Source organism: Astyanax mexicanus, chromosome 2 (assembly GCF_023375975.1).
Source record: "Astyanax mexicanus isolate ESR-SI-001 chromosome 2, AstMex3_surface, whole genome shotgun sequence".
NCBI lineage: Eukaryota > Metazoa > Chordata > Actinopteri > Characiformes > Acestrorhamphidae > Astyanax > Astyanax mexicanus.
In genome coordinates, this window is record NC_064409.1 from 38,576,058 (window position 1) to 38,592,806 (window position 16,749).

Genomic DNA, 16,749 nt, shown 5'->3' on the forward strand with positions numbered 1-16,749 from the left:
ATTTTCACCAAAATGACATACCGCGGGTCTACGTTTTTTTCTGATTTGGGTCAAAAATTGAAAAGTGCTTTTTGTCACATTTCTGAGCAAAATTTGTCCAAATTTACTATCCCCATGTATTTTCCGACTCATTTGAGTCATTTTTCATCGAAAAAACAAGGATTCATGAATGGTCAAAATTTTCACCAAAATGACATACCGCGGGTCTACGTTTTTTACTGATTTGGGTCAAAAATTGAAAAGTGACTTTTGTCACATTTCTGAGCAAAATTTGTCCCAATTTACCATGCCCGTGCATTTTCCCACTCATTTGAGTCATTTTTCATGGAAAAAACAAGGTTTCATGAATGGTCAAAATTTTCACCAAAATGACTACGTGTTTTTCTGATTTGGGTCAAAAATTGAAAAGTGCTTTTTTTCACATTTCTGAGCAAAATTTGGTCCAATTTTCCATGCCCATGCATTTTCCCACTCATTTCAGTCATTTTTCATGGAAAAAAACAAGGTTTTATGAATGGTCAAAATTTTCACCAAAATGACATACCGCGGGTCTACGTTTTTTTCTGATTTGGGTCAAAAATTGAAAAGTGCTTTTTGTCACATTTCTGAGCAAAATTTGTTCCAATTTACCATGCCCATGCATTTTCCCACTCATTTGAGTCATTTTTCATGGAAAAAACAAGGTTTCATTAATGGTCAAAATTTTCACCAAAATGACATACCGCGGGTCTACGTTTTTTTCTGATTTGGGTCAAAAATTGAAAAGTGCTTTTTTTCACATTTCTGAGCAAAATTTGGTCCAATTTACCATGCCCATGCATTTTCCCACTCATTTGAGTTATTTTTCATGAAAAAAACAAGTTATCATGAATGGTCAAAATTTTTGCCAAAATGACATACCGCGGGTCTACGTTTTTTTTTTATTTGGGTCAAAAATTGAAAAGTGCCTTTTGACACATTTCTGAGCAAAATTTGTCCCAATTTACCATGCCCATGCATTTTCCCACTCATTTGAGTCATTTTTCATGAAAAAAACAAGGTTTCATGAATGGTCAAAATTTTCACCAAAATGACATACCGCGGGTCTACGTTTTTTTCTGATTTGGGTCAAAAATTGAAAAGTGCTTTTTGTCACATTTCTGAGCAAAATTTGTCCAAATTTACCATGCCCATGTATTTTCCGACTCATTTGAGTCATTTTTCATCGAAAAAACAAGGTTTCATGAATGGTCAAAATTTTCACCAAAATGACATACCGCGGGTCTACGTTTTTTACTGATTTGGGTCAAAAATTGAAAAGTGCCTTTTGTCACATTTCTGAGCAAAATTTGTCCCAATTTACCATGCCCGTGCATTTTCCCACTCATTTGAGTCATTTTTCATGGAAAAAACAAGGTTTCATGAATGGTCAAAATTTTCACCAAAATGACTATGTGTTTTTCTGATTTGGGTCAAAAATTGAAAAGTGCTTTTTTTCACATTTCTGAGCAAAATTTGGTCCAATTTTCCATGCATATGCATTTTCCCACTCATTTGAGTCATTTTTCATGGAAAAAACAAGATTTCATGAATGGTCAAAATTTTCACCAAAATGACATACCGCGGGTCTACGTTTTTTTCTGATTTGGGTCAAAAATTGAAAAGTGCTTTTTGTCACATTTCTGAGCAAAATTTGTCCAAATTTACCATGCCCATGTATTTTCCGACTCATTTGAGTCATTTTTCATCGAAAAAACAAGGTTTCATGAATGGTCAAAATTATCACCAAAATGACATACCGCGGGTCTACGTTTTTTACTGATTTGGGTCAAAAATTGAAAAGTGCCTTTTGTCACATTTCTGAGCAAAATTTGTCCCAATTTACCATGCCCGTGCATTTTCCCACTCGTTTAAGTCATTTTTCATGGAAAAAACAATGTTTCATGAATGGTCAAAATTTTCACCAAAATGACATACCGCGGGTCTACGTTTTTTTCTGATTTGGGTCAAAAATTGAAAAGTGCTTTTTGTCACATTTCTGAGCAAAATTTGTCCAAATTTACCATGCCCATGCATTTTCCCACTCATTTGAGTCATTTTTCATGAAAAAAAACAAGGTTTCATGAATGGTCAAAATTTTCACCAAAATGACTACGTGTTTTTCTGATTTGGGTCAAAAATTGAAAAGTGCTTTTTTTCACATTTCTGAGCAAAATTTGGTCCAATTTTCCATGCCCATGCATTTTCCCACTCATTTCAGTCATTTTTCATGGAAAAAAAACAAGGTTTTATGAATCGTCAAAATTTTCACCAAAATGACATACCGCGGGTCTACGTGTTTTTCTGATTTGGGTCAAAAATTGAAAAGTGCTTTTTGTCACATTTCTGAGCAAAATTTGTTCCAATTTACCATGCCCATGCATTTTCCCACTCATTTGAGTCATTTTTCATGGAAAAAACAAGGTTTCATGAATGGTCAAAATTTTCACCAAAATGACATACCGCGGGTCTACGTTTTTTTCTGATTTGGGTCAAAAATTGAAAAGTGCTTTTTTCACATTTCTGAGCAAAATTTGGTCCAATTTACCATGCCCATGCATTTTCCCACTCATTTGAGTTATTTTTCATGAAAAAAACAAGTTATCATGAATGGTCAAAATTTTTGCCAAAATGACATACCGCGGGTCTACGTTTTTTTTTTATTTGGGTCAAAAATTGAAAAAGTGCCTTTTGACACATTTCTGAGCAAAATTTGTCCCAATTTACCATGCCCATGCATTTTCCCACTCATTTGAGTCATTTTTCATGAAAAAAACAAGGTTTCATGAATGGTCAAAATTTTCACCAAAATCACATACCGCGGGTCTACGTTTTTTTCTGATTTGGGTCAAAAATTGAAAAGTGCTTTTTGTCACATTTCTGAGCAAAATTTGTCCCAATTTACCATGCCCATGCATTTTCCCACTCATTTGAGTCATTTTTCATGGAAAAAACAAGGTTTCATGAATGGTCAAAATTTTCACCAAAATGACATACCGCGGGTCTACGTTTTTTTCTGATTTGGGTCAAAAAATTGAAAAGTGCTTTTTGTCACATTTCTGAGCAAAATTTGTCCAAATTTACCATGCCCATGTATTTTCCGACTCATTTGAGTCATTTTTCATCGAAAAAACAAGGTTTCATGAATGGTCAAAATTTTCACCAAAATGACATACCGCGGGTCTACGTTTTTTACTGATTTGGGTCAAAAATTGAAAAGTGCCTTTTGTCACATTTCTGAGCAAAATTTGTCCCAATTTACCATGCCCGTGCATTTTCCCACTCATTTGAGTCATTTTTCATGGAAAAAACAAGGTTTCATGAATGGTCAAAATTTTCACCAAAATGACTACGTGTTTTTCTGATTTGGGTCAAAAATTGAAAAGTGCTTTTTTTCACATTTCTGAGCAAAATTTGGTCCAATTTTCCATGCCCATGCATTTTCCCACTCATTTGAATCATTTTTCATGAAAAAAAAACAAGTTTTCATGAATGGTCAAAATTTTCACCAAAATGACATACCGCGGGTCTACATTTTTTTCTGATTTGGGTCAAAAATTGAAAAGTGCTTTTTGTCACATTTCTGAGCAAAATTTTTTCCAAATTTACCATGCCCATGCATTTACCCACTCATTTGACTCATTTTTCATGGAAAAAACAAGGTTTCATGAATGGTCAAAATTTTCACCAAAATGACATACAGCGGGTCTACGTTTTTTTCTGATTTGGGTCAAAAATTGAAAAGTGCCTTTTGTCACATTTCTGAGCAAAATTTGTCCCAATTTTCCATGATCATGCATTTTCCCACTCATTTGAGTCATTTTTCATGGAAAAAACAAGGTTTCATGAATGGTCAAAATTTTCACCAAAATGACATACCGCGGGTCTACGTTTTTTTCTGATTTGGGTCAAAAATTGAAAAGTGCCTTTTGACACATTTCTGAGCAAAATTTGTCCCAATTTACCATGCCCATGCATTTTCCCACTCATTTGAGTCATTTTTCATGGAAAAAACAAGGTTTCATGATTGGTCAAAATTTTCACCAAAATGACATACCGCGGGTCTACGTTTTTTTCGGATTTGTGTCAAAAATTTAAAAGTGCTTTTTTCACATTTCTGAGCAAAATTTGGTCCAATTTACCATACCCGTGCATTTTCCCACTCATTTGAGTCATTTTTCATGGAAAAAACAAGGTTTCATGAATGGTCAAAATTTTCACCAAAATGACATACCGCGGGTCTACGTGTTTTTCTGATTTGGGTCAAAAATTGAAAAGTTCCTTTTGTCACATTTCTGAGCAAAATTTGTCCCAATTTTCCATGATCATGCATTTTCCCACTCATTTGAGTCATTTTTCATGAAAAAACAAGGTTTCATGAATGGTCAAAATTTTCACCAAAATGACATACCGCGGGTCTACATTTTTTCTGATTTGGGTCAAAAATTGAAAAGTGCTTTTTTTTCACATTTCTGAGCAAAATTTGTCCCAATTTACGATGCCCGTGCATTTTCCCACTCGTTTAAGTCATTTTTCATGGAAAAAACAAGGTTTCATGAATGGTCAAAATTTTCACCAAAATGACATACCGCGGGTCTACGTTTTTTTCTGATTTGGGTCAAAAATTGAAAAGTGCCTTTTGTCACATTTCTGAGCAAAATTTGTCCCAATTTACCATGCCCATGCATTTTCCCACTCATTTGAGTCATTTTTCATGAAAAAAACAAGTTTTCATGAATGGTCAAAATTTTCGCCAAACTGACATACGTTTTTTTCTGATTTGTGTTACAATTTTAAAAGTGCTTTTTTCACATTTCTGAGCAAAATTTGGTCCAATTTACCATGCCCATGCATTTTCCCACTCATTTGAGTCATTTTTCATGGAAAAAACAAGGTTTCATGAATGGTCAAAATTTTCACCAAAATGACATACCGCGGGTCTACGTTTTTTTCTGATTTGGGTCAAAAATTGAAAAGTGCCTTTTGACACATTTCTGAGCAAAATTTGTCCCAATTTACCATGCCCATGCATTTTCCCACTCATTTGAGTCATTTTTCATGGAAAAAACAAGGTTTCATGAATGGTCAAAATTTTCGCCAAACTGACATACCGCGGGTCTACGTTTTTTTCTGATTTGGGTCAAAAATTGAAAAGTGCCTTTTGAGACATTTCTGAGCAAAATTTGTCCCAATTTACCATGCCCATGCATTTTCCCACTCATTTGAGTCATTTTTCATGGAAAAAACAATGTTTCATGAATGGTCAAAATTTTCACCAAAATGACATACCGTGGGTCTACGTTTTTTTCTGATTTGTGTCAAAAATTTAAAATTGCTTTTTTCACATTTCTGAGCAAAATTTGGTCCAATTTACCATGTCCGTGCATTTTCCCACTCATTTGAGTCATTTTTCATGGAAAAAAACAAGGTTTCATGAATGGTCAAAATTTTCACCAAAATGACATACCGCGGGTCTACGTTTTTTTCTGATTTGGGTCAAAAATTGAAAGGTGCTTTTTTCACATTTTTGAGCAAAATTTGGTCCAATTTTCCATGATCATGCATTTTCCCACTCGTTTGAGTCATTTTTCATGGAAAAAAACAAGGTTTCATGAATGGTCAAAATTTTCACCAAAATGACATACCGCTGGTCTACGTTTTTTTCTGATTTGGGTCAAAATTGAAAAGTGCCTTTTGTCATATTTCTGAGCAAAATTTTTCCAAATTTACCATGCCCATGCATTTACCCACTCATTTGAGTCATTTTTCATGGAAAAAACAAGGTTTCATGAATGGTCAAAATTTTCACCAAAATGACATACAGCGGGTCTACGTTTTTTTCTGATTTGGGTCAAAAATTGAAAAGTGCCTTTTGTCACATTTCTGAGCAAAATTTGTCCCAATTTTCCATGATCATGCATTTTCACACTCATTTGAGTCATTTTTCATGGAAAAAACAAGGTTTCATGAATGGTCAAAATTTTCGCCAAAATGACATACCGCGGGTCTAAGTTTTTTTCTGATTTGGTTCAAACATTGAAAAGTGCTTTTTTTCACATTTCTGAGCAAAATTTGGTCCAATTTTCCATGCCCATGCATTTTCCCACTCATTTCAGTCATTTTTCATGAAAAAAACATGTTATCATGAATGGTCAAAATTTTTTGCCAAAATGACATACCGCGGGTCTACGTTTTTTTCTGATTTGGGTCAAAAATTGAAAAGTGCCTTTTGACACATTTCTGAGCAAAATTTGTCCCAATTTACCATGTCCATGCATTTTCCCACTCATTTGAGTCATTTTTCATGAAAAAAACAAGGTTTCATGAATGGTCAAAATTTTCACCAAAATGACATACCGCGGGTCTACGTTTTTTTCTGATTTGGGTCAAAAATTGAAAAGTGTTTTTTGTCACATTTCTGAGCAAAATTTGTCCAAATTTACCATGCCCATGTATTTTCCGACTCATTTGGGTCATTTTCCATCGAAAAAACAAGGTTTCATGAATGGTCAAAATTTTCACCAAAATGACATACTGCGGGTCTACGTGTTTTTCTGATTTGGGTCAAAAAATGAAAAGTGCTTTTTTTCACATTTCTGAGCAAAATTTGGTCCAATTTTCCATGCCCATGCATTTTCCCACTCATTTCAGTCATTTTTCATGGAAAAAAACAAGGTTTTATGAATGGTCAAAATTTTCACCAAAATGACATACCGCGGGTCTACGTGTTTTTCTGATTTGGGTCAAAAATTGAAAAGTGCTTTTTGTCACATTTCTGAGCAAAATTTGTTCCAATTTACCATGCCCATGCATTTTCCCACTCATTTGAGTCATTTTTCATGGAAAAAACAAGGTTTCATGAATGGTCAAAATTTTCACCAAAATGACATACCGCGGGTCTACGTTTTTTTCTGATTTGGGTCAAAAATTGAAAAGTGTTTTTTTTCACATTTTGAGCAAAATTTGGTCCAATTTACCATGCCCATGCATTTTCTCACTCATTTGAGTCATTTTTCATGAAAAAAACAAGTTATCATGAATGGTCAAAATTTTTGCCAAAATGACATACCGCGGGTCTACGTTTTTTTCTGATTTGTGTCAAAAATTTAAAAGTGCTTTTTTCACATTTCTGAGCAAAATTTGGTCCAATTTACCATGTCCGTGCATTTTCCCACTCATTTGAGTCATTTTTCATGGAAAAAACAAGGTTTCATGAATGGTCAAAATTTTCACCAAAATGACATACCACGGGTCTACGTTTTTTTCTGATTTGTGTCAAAATTTTAAAAGTGCTTTTTTAACATTTCTGAGCAAAATTTGGTCCAATTTACCATGCCCATGCATTTTCCCACTCATTTGAGTCATTTTTCATGGAAAGAACAAGGTTTCATGAATGGTCAAAATTTTCACCAAAATGACATACCGCGGGTCTACGTTTTTTTCTGATTTGGGTCAAAAATTGAAAAGTGCTTTTTGTCACATTTCTGAGCAAACTTTGTCCCAATTTACCATGCCCATGCATTTTCCCACTCATTTGAGTCATTTTTCATGGAAAAAACAAGGTTTCATGAATGGTCAAAATTTTCACCAAAATGACATATCGTGGGTCTACGTGTTTTTCTGATTTGGGTCAAAAATTGAAAAGTGCTTTTTGTCACATTTCTGAGCAAAATTTGTTCCAATTTACCATGCCCATGCATTTTCCCACTCATTTGAGTCATTTTTCATGGAAAAAACAAGGTTTCATGAATGGTCAAAATTTTCACCAAAATGACATACCGCGGGTCTACGTTTTTTTTACTGATTTAGGTCAAAAATTGAAAAGTGCTTTTTTTCACATTTCTGAGCAAAATTTGTTCCAATTTACCATGCCCATGCATTTTCCCACTCATTTGAGTAATTTTTCATGGAGAAAACAAGGTTTCATGAATGGTCAAAATTTTCACCAAAATGACATACCGCGGGTCTACGTTTTTTTCTGATTTGGGTCAAAAATTGAAAAGTGCTTTTTTCACATTTCTGAGCAAAATTTGGTCCAATTTACCATGCCCATGCTTTTTCCCACTCATTTGAGTCATTTTTCATGAAAAAAACAAGTTATCATGAATGGTCAAAATTTTTGCCAAAATGACATACCACGGGTCTACGTTTTTTTCTGATTTGGGTCAAAAATTGAAAAGTGCCTTTTGACACATTTCTGAGCAAAATTTGTCCCAATTTACCATGCCCATGCATTTTCCCACTCATTTGAGTCATTTTTCATGAAAAAAAACAAGGTTTCATGAATGGTCAAAATTTTCACCAAAATGACATACCGCGGGTCTACGTGTTTTTCTGATTTGGGTCAAAAATTGAAAAGTGCTTTTTGTCACATTTCTGAGCAAAATTTGTTCCAATTTACCATGCCCATGCATTTTCCCACTAATTTGAGTCATTTTTCATGGAAAAAACAAGTTATCATGAATGGTTAAAATTTTTGCCAAAATGACATACCGCGGGTCTACGTTTTTTTCTGATCTGTGTCAAAAATTTAAAAGAGCTTTTTTCACATTTCTGAGCAAAATTTGTTCCAATTTACCATGCCCATGCATTTTCCCACTCATTTGAGTCATTTTTCATGGAAAAAACAAGGTTTCATGAATGGTCAAAATTTTCACCAAAATGACATACCGCGGGTCTACGTGTTTTTCTGATTTGGGTCAAAAATTGAAAAGTGATTTTTGTCACATTTCTGAGCAAAATTTGTTCCAATTTACCATGCCCATGCATTTTCCCACTCATTTGAGTCATTTTTCATGGAAAAAACAAGGTTTCATGAATGGTCAAAATTTTCACCAAAATGACATACCGCGGGTCTACGTTTTTTTCTGATTTGGGTCAAAAATTGAAAAGTGCTTTTTTTCACATTTCTGAGCAAAATTTGGTCCAATTTTCCATGCCCATGCATTTTCCCACTCATTTCAGTCATTTTTCATGGAAAAAAACAAGGTTTTATGAATGGTCAAAATTTTCACCAAAATGACATACCGCGGGTCTACGTGTTTTTCTGATTTGGGTCAAAAATTGAAAAGTGCTTTTTTTCACATTTCTGAGCAAAATTTGGTCCAATTTACCATGCCCATGCATTTTCCCACTCATTTGAGTCATTTTTCATGGAAAAAACAAGGTTTCATGAATGGTCAAAATTTTCACCAAAATGACATACCGCGGGTCTACGTTTTTTTCTGATTTGGGTCAAAAATTGAAAAGTGCTTTTTTCACATTTCTGAGCAAATTTTGGTCCAATTTACCATGCCCATGCATTTTCCCACTCATTTGTGTCATTTTTCATGGAAAAAACAAGGTTTCATGAATGGTCAAAATTTTCACCAACATGACATACCGCGGGTCTACGTGTTTTTCTGATTTGGGTCAAAAATTGAAAAGTGCTTTTGTCACATTTCTGAGCAAAATTTGTTCCAATTTACCATGCCCATGCATTTTCCCACTCATTTGAGTCATTTTTCATGGAAAAAACAAGTTATCATGAATGGTTAAAATTTTTGCCAAAATGACATACCGCGGGTCTACGTTTTTTTCTGATTTGTGTCAAAAATTTAAAAGAGCTTTTTTCACATTTCTGAGCAAAATTTGGTCCAATTTACCATGCCCATGCATTTTCCCACTCATTTGAGTCATTTTTCATAGAAAAAACAAGGTTTCATGAATGGTCAAAATTTTCACCAAAATGACATACCGCGGGTCTACGTTTTTTTCTGATTTGGGTCAAAAATTGAAAAGTGCCTTTTGACACATTTCTGAGCAAACTTTGTCCCAATTTACCATGCCCATGCATTTTCCCACTCATTTGAGTCATTTTTCATGGAAAAAACAAGGTTTCATGAATGGTCAAAATTTTCACCAAAATGACATACCGCGGGTCTACGTTTTTTTCTGATTTGGGTCAAAAATTGAAAAGTGCCTTTTGACACATTTCTGAGCAAAATTTGTCCCAATTTACCATGCCCGTGCATTTTCCCACTCATTTGAGTCATTTTTCATGGAAAAAACAAGGTTTCATGAATGGTCAAAATTTTCACCAAAATGACATACTGCGGGTCTACGTGTTTTTCTGATTTGGGTCAAAAATTGAAAAGTGATTTTTGTCACATTTCTGAGCAAAATTTGTTCCAATTTACCATGCCCATGCATTTTCCCACTAATTTGAGTCATTTTTCATGGAAAAAACAAGGTTTCATGAATGGTCAAAATTTTCACCAAAATGACATACCGCGGGTCTACGTTTTTTTCTGATTTGGGTCAAAAATTGAAAAGTGCCTTTTGACACATTTCTGAGCAAAATTTGTCCCAATTTACCATGCCAATGCATTTTCCCACTCATTTGAGTCATTTTTCATGGAAAAAACAATGTTTTATGAATGGTCAAAATTTTCACCAAAATGACATAACGCGGGTCTACGTTTTTTTCTGATTTGGGTCAAAAATTGAAAAGTGCTTTTTTCACATTTCTGAGCAAAATTTGGTCCAATTTACCATGCCCTTGCATTTTCCCACTCATTTGAGTCATTTTTCATGAAAAAAACAAGTTATCATGAATGGTCAAAATTTTCACCAAAATGACATACCGCGGGTCTACGTGTTTTTCTGATTTGGTTCAAACATTGAAAAGTGCTTTTTTTCACATTTCTGAGCAAAATTTGGTCCAATTTTCCATGCCCATGCATTTTCCCACTCATTTCAGTCATTTTTCATGAAAAAAACATGTTATCATGAATGGTCAAAATTTTTTGCCAAAATGACATACCGCGGGTCTACGTTTTTTTCTGATTTGGGTCAAAAATTGAAAAGTGCCTTTTGACACATTTCTGAGCAAAATTTGGTCCAATTTACCATGTCCGTGCATTTTCCCACTCATTTGAGTCATTTTTCATGGAAAAAACAAGGTTTCATGAATGGTCAAAATTTTCACCAAAATGACATACCACGGGTCTACGTTTTTTTCTGATTTGTGTCAAAATTTTAAAAGTGCTTTTTTAACATTTCTGAGCAAAATTTGGTCCAATTTACCATGCCCATGCATTTTCCCACTCATTTGAGTCATTTTTCATGGAAAGAACAAGGTTTCATGAATGGTCAAAATTTTCACCAAAATGACATACCGCGGGTCTACGTTTTTTTCTGATTTGGGTCAAAAATTGAAAGGTGCTTTTTTCACATTTCTGAGCAAAATTTGGTCCAATTTTCCATGATCATGCATTTTCCCACTCGTTTGAGTCATTTTTCATGGAAAAAAACAAGGTTTCATGAATGGTCAAAATTTTCACCAAAATGACATACCGCTGGTCTACGTTTTTTTCTGATTTGGGTCAAAAATTGAAAAGTGCCTTTTGTCATATTTCTGAGCAAAATTTTTCCAAATTTACCATGCCCATGCATTTACCCACTCATTTGAGTCATTTTTCATGGAAAAAACAAGGTTTCATGAATGGTCAAAATTTTCACCAAAATGACATACCGCGGGTCTACGTTTTTTTCTGATTTGTGTCAAAAATTTAAAAGTGCTTTTTTCACATTTCTGAGCAAAATTTTTCCAAATTTACCATGCCCATGCATTTACCCACTCATTTGAGTCATTTTTCATGGAAAAAACAAGGTTTCATGAATGGTCAAAATTTTCACCAAAATGACATACAGCGGGTCTACGTTTTTTTCTGATTTGGGTCAAAAATTGAAAAGTGCCTTTTGTCACATTTCTGAGCAAAATTTGTCCCAATTTTCCATGATCATGCATTTTCCCACTCATTTGAGTCATTTTTCATGGAAAAAACAAGGTTTCATGAATGGTCAAAATTTTCGCCAAAATGACATACCGCGGGTCTACGTTTTTTTCTGATTTGGGTCAAAAATTGAAAAGTGCCTTTTGTCACATTTCTGAGCAAAATTTGTCCCAATTTACCATGCCAATGCATTTTCCCACTCATTTGAGTCATTTTTCATGGAAAAAACAATGTTTTATGAATGGTCAAAATTTTCACCAAAATGACATAACGCGGGTCTACGTTTTTTTCTGATTTGGGTCAAAAATTGAAAAGTGCTTTTTTCACATTTCTGAGCAAAATTTGGTCCAATTTACCATGCCCATGCATTTTCCCACTCATTTGAGTCATTTTTCATGAAAAAAACAAGTTATCATGAATGGTCAAAATTTTCACCAAAATGACATACCGCGGGTCTACGTGTTTTTCTGATTTGGTTCAAACATTGAAAAGTGCTTTTTTTCACATTTCTGAGCAAAATTTGGTCCAATTTTCCATGCCCATGCATTTTCCCACTCATTTCAGTCATTTTTCATGAAAAAAACATGTTATCATGAATGGTCAAAATTTTTTGCCAAAATGACATACCGCGGGTCTACGTTTTTTTCTGATTTGGGTCAAAAATTGAAAAGTGCCTTTTGACACATTTCTGAGCAAAATTTGTCCCAATTTACCATGTCCATGCATTTTCCCACTCATTTGAGTCATTTTTCATGAAAAAAACAAGGTTTCATGAATGGTCAAAATTTTCACCAAAATGACATACCGCGGGTCTACGTTTTTTTCTGATTTGGGTCAAAAATTGAAAAGTGCTTTTTGTCACATTTCTGAGCAAAATTTGTCCAAATTTACCATGCCCATGTATTTTCCGACTCATTTGGGTCATTTTTCATCGAAAAAACAAGGTTTCATGAATGGTCAAAATTTTCACCAAAATGACATACTGCGGGTCTACGTGTTTTTCTGATTTGGGTCAAAAAATGAAAAGTGCTTTTTTTCACATTTCTGAGCAAAATTTGGTCCAATTTTCCATGCCCATGCATTTTCCCACTCATTTCAGTCATTTTTCATGGAAAAAAACAAGGTTTTATGAATGGTCAAAATTTTCACCAAAATGACATACCGCGGGTCTACGTTTTTTTCTGATTTGTGTCAAAAATTTAAAAGTGCTTTTTTCACATTTCTGAGCAAAATTTGTCCAAATTTACCATGCCCATGTATTTTCCGACTCATTTGAGTCATTTTTCATCGAAAAAACAAGGTTTCATGAATGGTCAAAATTTTCACCAAAATGACATACCGCAGGTCTACGTTTTTTACTGATTTGGGTCAAAAATTGAAAAGTGCCTTTTGTCACATTTCTGAGCAAAATTTGTCCCAATTTACCATGCCCATGCATTTTCCCACTCATTTGAGTCATTTTTCATGGAAAAAACAAGGTTTCATGAATGGTCAAAATTTTCACCAAAATGACTACGTGTTTTTCTGATTTGGGTCAAAAATTGAAAAGTGCTTTTTTTTCACATTTCTGAGCAAAATTTGGTCCAATTTTCCATGCCCATGCATTTTCCCACTCATTTCAGTCATTTTTCATGGAAAAAAACAAGGTTTTATGAATGGTCAAAATTTTCACCAAAATGACATACCGCGGGTCTACGTGTTTTTCTGATTTGGGTCAAAAATTGAAAAGTGCTTTTTGTCACATTTCTGAGCAAAATTTTTCCAAATTTACCATGCCCATAAATTTACCCACTCATTTGAGTCATTTTTCATGGAAAAAACAAGGTTTCATGAATGGTCAAAATTTTCACCAAAATGACATACAGCGGGTCTACGTTTTTTTCTGATTTGGGTCAAAAATTGAAAAGTGCCTTTTGTCACATTTCTGAGCAAAATTTGTCCCAATTTTCCATGATCATGCATTTTCCCACTCATTTGAGTCATTTTTCATGGAAAAAACAAGGTTTCATGAATGGTCAAAATTTTCGCCAAAATGACATACCGCGGGTCTACGTTTTTTTCTGATTTGGGTCAAAAATTGAAAAGTGCCTTTTGTCACATTTCTGAGCAAAATTTGTCCCAATTTACCATGCCAATGCATTTTCCCACTCATTTGAGTCATTTTTCATGGAAAAAACAATGTTTTATGAATGGTCAAAATTTTCACCAAAATGACATACCGCGGGTCTACGTTTTTTTCTGATTTGGGTCAAAAATTGAAAGGTGCTTTTTTCACATTTCTGAGCAAAATTTGGTCCAATTTTCCATGATCATGCATTTTCCCACTCGTTTGAGTCATTTTTCATGGAAAAAAACAAGGTTTCATGAATGGTCAAAATTTTCACCAAAATGACATACCGCTGGTCTACGTTTTTTTCTGATTTGGGTCAAAAATTGAAAAGTGCCTTTTGTCATATTTCTGAGCAAAATTTTTCCAAATTTACCATGCCCATGCATTTACCCACTCATTTGAGTCATTTTTCATGGAAAAAACAAGGTTTCATGAATGGTCAAAATTTTCACCAAAATGACATACCGCGGGTCTACGTTTTTTTCTGATTTGTGTCAAAAATTTAAAAGTGCTTTTTTCACATTTCTGAGCAAAATTTTTCCAAATTTACCATGCCCATGCATTTACCCACTCATTTGAGTCATTTTTCATGGAAAAAACAAGGTTTCATGAATGGTCAAAATTTTCACCAAAATGACATACAGCGGGTCTACGTTTTTTTCTGATTTGGGTCAAAAATTGAAAAGTGCCTTTTGTCACATTTCTGAGCAAAATTTGTCCCAATTTTCCATGATCATGCATTTTCCCACTCATTTGAGTCATTTTTCATGGAAAAAACAAGGTTTCATGAATGGTCAAAATTTTCGCCAAAATGACATACCGCGGGTCTACGTTTTTTTCTGATTTGGGTCAAAAATTGAAAAGTGCCTTTTGTCACATTTCTGAGCAAAATTTGTCCCAATTTACCATGCCAATGCATTTTCCCACTCATTTGAGTCATTTTTCATGGAAAAAACAATGTTTTATGAATGGTCAAAATTTTCACCAAAATGACATAACGCGGGTCTACGTTTTTTTCTGATTTGGGTCAAAAATTGAAAAGTGCTTTTTTCACATTTCTGAGCAAAATTTGGTCCAATTTACCATGCCCATGCATTTTCCCACTCATTTGAGTCATTTTTCATGAAAAAAACAAGTTATCATGAATGGTCAAAATTTTCACCAAAATGACATACCGCGGGTCTACGTGTTTTTCTGATTTGGTTCAAACATTGAAAAGTGCTTTTTTTCACATTTCTGAGCAAAATTTGGTCCAATTTTCCATGCCCATGCATTTTCCCACTCATTTCAGTCATTTTTCATGAAAAAAACATGTTATCATGAATGGTCAAAATTTTTTGCCAAAATGACATACCGCGGGTCTACGTTTTTTTCTGATTTGGGTCAAAAATTGAAAAGTGCCTTTTGACACATTTCTGAGCAAAATTTGTCCCAATTTACCATGTCCATGCATTTTCCCACTCATTTGAGTCATTTTTCATGAAAAAAACAAGGTTTCATGAATGGTCAAAATTTTCACCAAAATGACATACCGCGGGTCTACGTTTTTTTCTGATTTGGGTCAAAAATTGAAAAGTGCCTTTTGTCACATTTCTGAGCAAAATTTGTCCCAATTTACCATGCCAATGCATTTTCCCACTCATTTGAGTCATTTTTCATGGAAAAAACAATGTTTTATGAATGGTCAAAATTTTCACCAAAATGACATACCGCGGGTCTACGTTTTTTTCTGATTTGGGTCAAAAATTGAAAGGTGCTTTTTTCACATTTCTGAGCAAAATTTGGTCCAATTTTCCATGATCATGCATTTTCCCACTCGTTTGAGTCATTTTTCATGGAAAAAAACAAGGTTTCATGAATGGTCAAAATTTTCACCAAAATGACATACCGCTGGTCTACGTTTTTTTCTGATTTGGGTCAAAAATTGAAAAGTGCCTTTTGTCATATTTTTGAGCAAAATTTTTCCAAATTTACCATGCCCATGCATTTACCCACTCATTTGAGTCATTTTTCATGGAAAAAACAAGGTTTCATGAATGGTCAAAATTTTCACCAAAATGACATACCGCGGGTCTACGTTTTTTTCTGATTTGTGTCAAAAATTTAAAAGTGCTTTTTTCACATTTCTGAGCAAAATTTTTCCAAATTTACCATGCCCATGCATTTACCCACTCATTTGAGTCATTTTTCATGGAAAAAACAAGGTTTCATGAATGGTCAAAATTTTCACCAAAATGACATACAGCGGGTCTACGTTTTTTTCTGATTTGGGTCAAAAATTGAAAAGTGCCTTTTGTCACATTTCTGAGCAAAATTTGTCCCAATTTTCCATGATCATGCATTTTCCCACTCATTTGAGTCATTTTTCATGGAAAAAACAAGGTTTCATGAATGGTCAAAATTTTCGCCAAAATGACATACCGCGGGTCTACGTTTTTTTCTGATTTGGGTCAAAAATTGAAAAGTGCCTTTTGTCACATTTCTGAGCAAAATTTGTCCCAATTTACCATGCCAATGCATTTTCCCACTCATTTGAGTCATTTTTCATGGAAAAAACAATGTTTTATGAATGGTCAAAATTTTCACCAAAATGACATAACGCGGGTCTACGTTTTTTTCTGATTTGGGTCAAAAATTGAAAAGTGCTTTTTTCACATTTCTGAGCAAAATTTGGTCCAATTTACCATGCCCATGCATTTTCCCACTCATTTGAGTCATTTTTCATGAAAAAAACAAGTTATCATGAATGGTCAAAATTTTCACCAAAATGACATACCGCGGGTCTACGTGTTTTTCTGATTTGGTTCAAACATTGAAAAGTGCTTTTTTTCACATTTCTGAGCA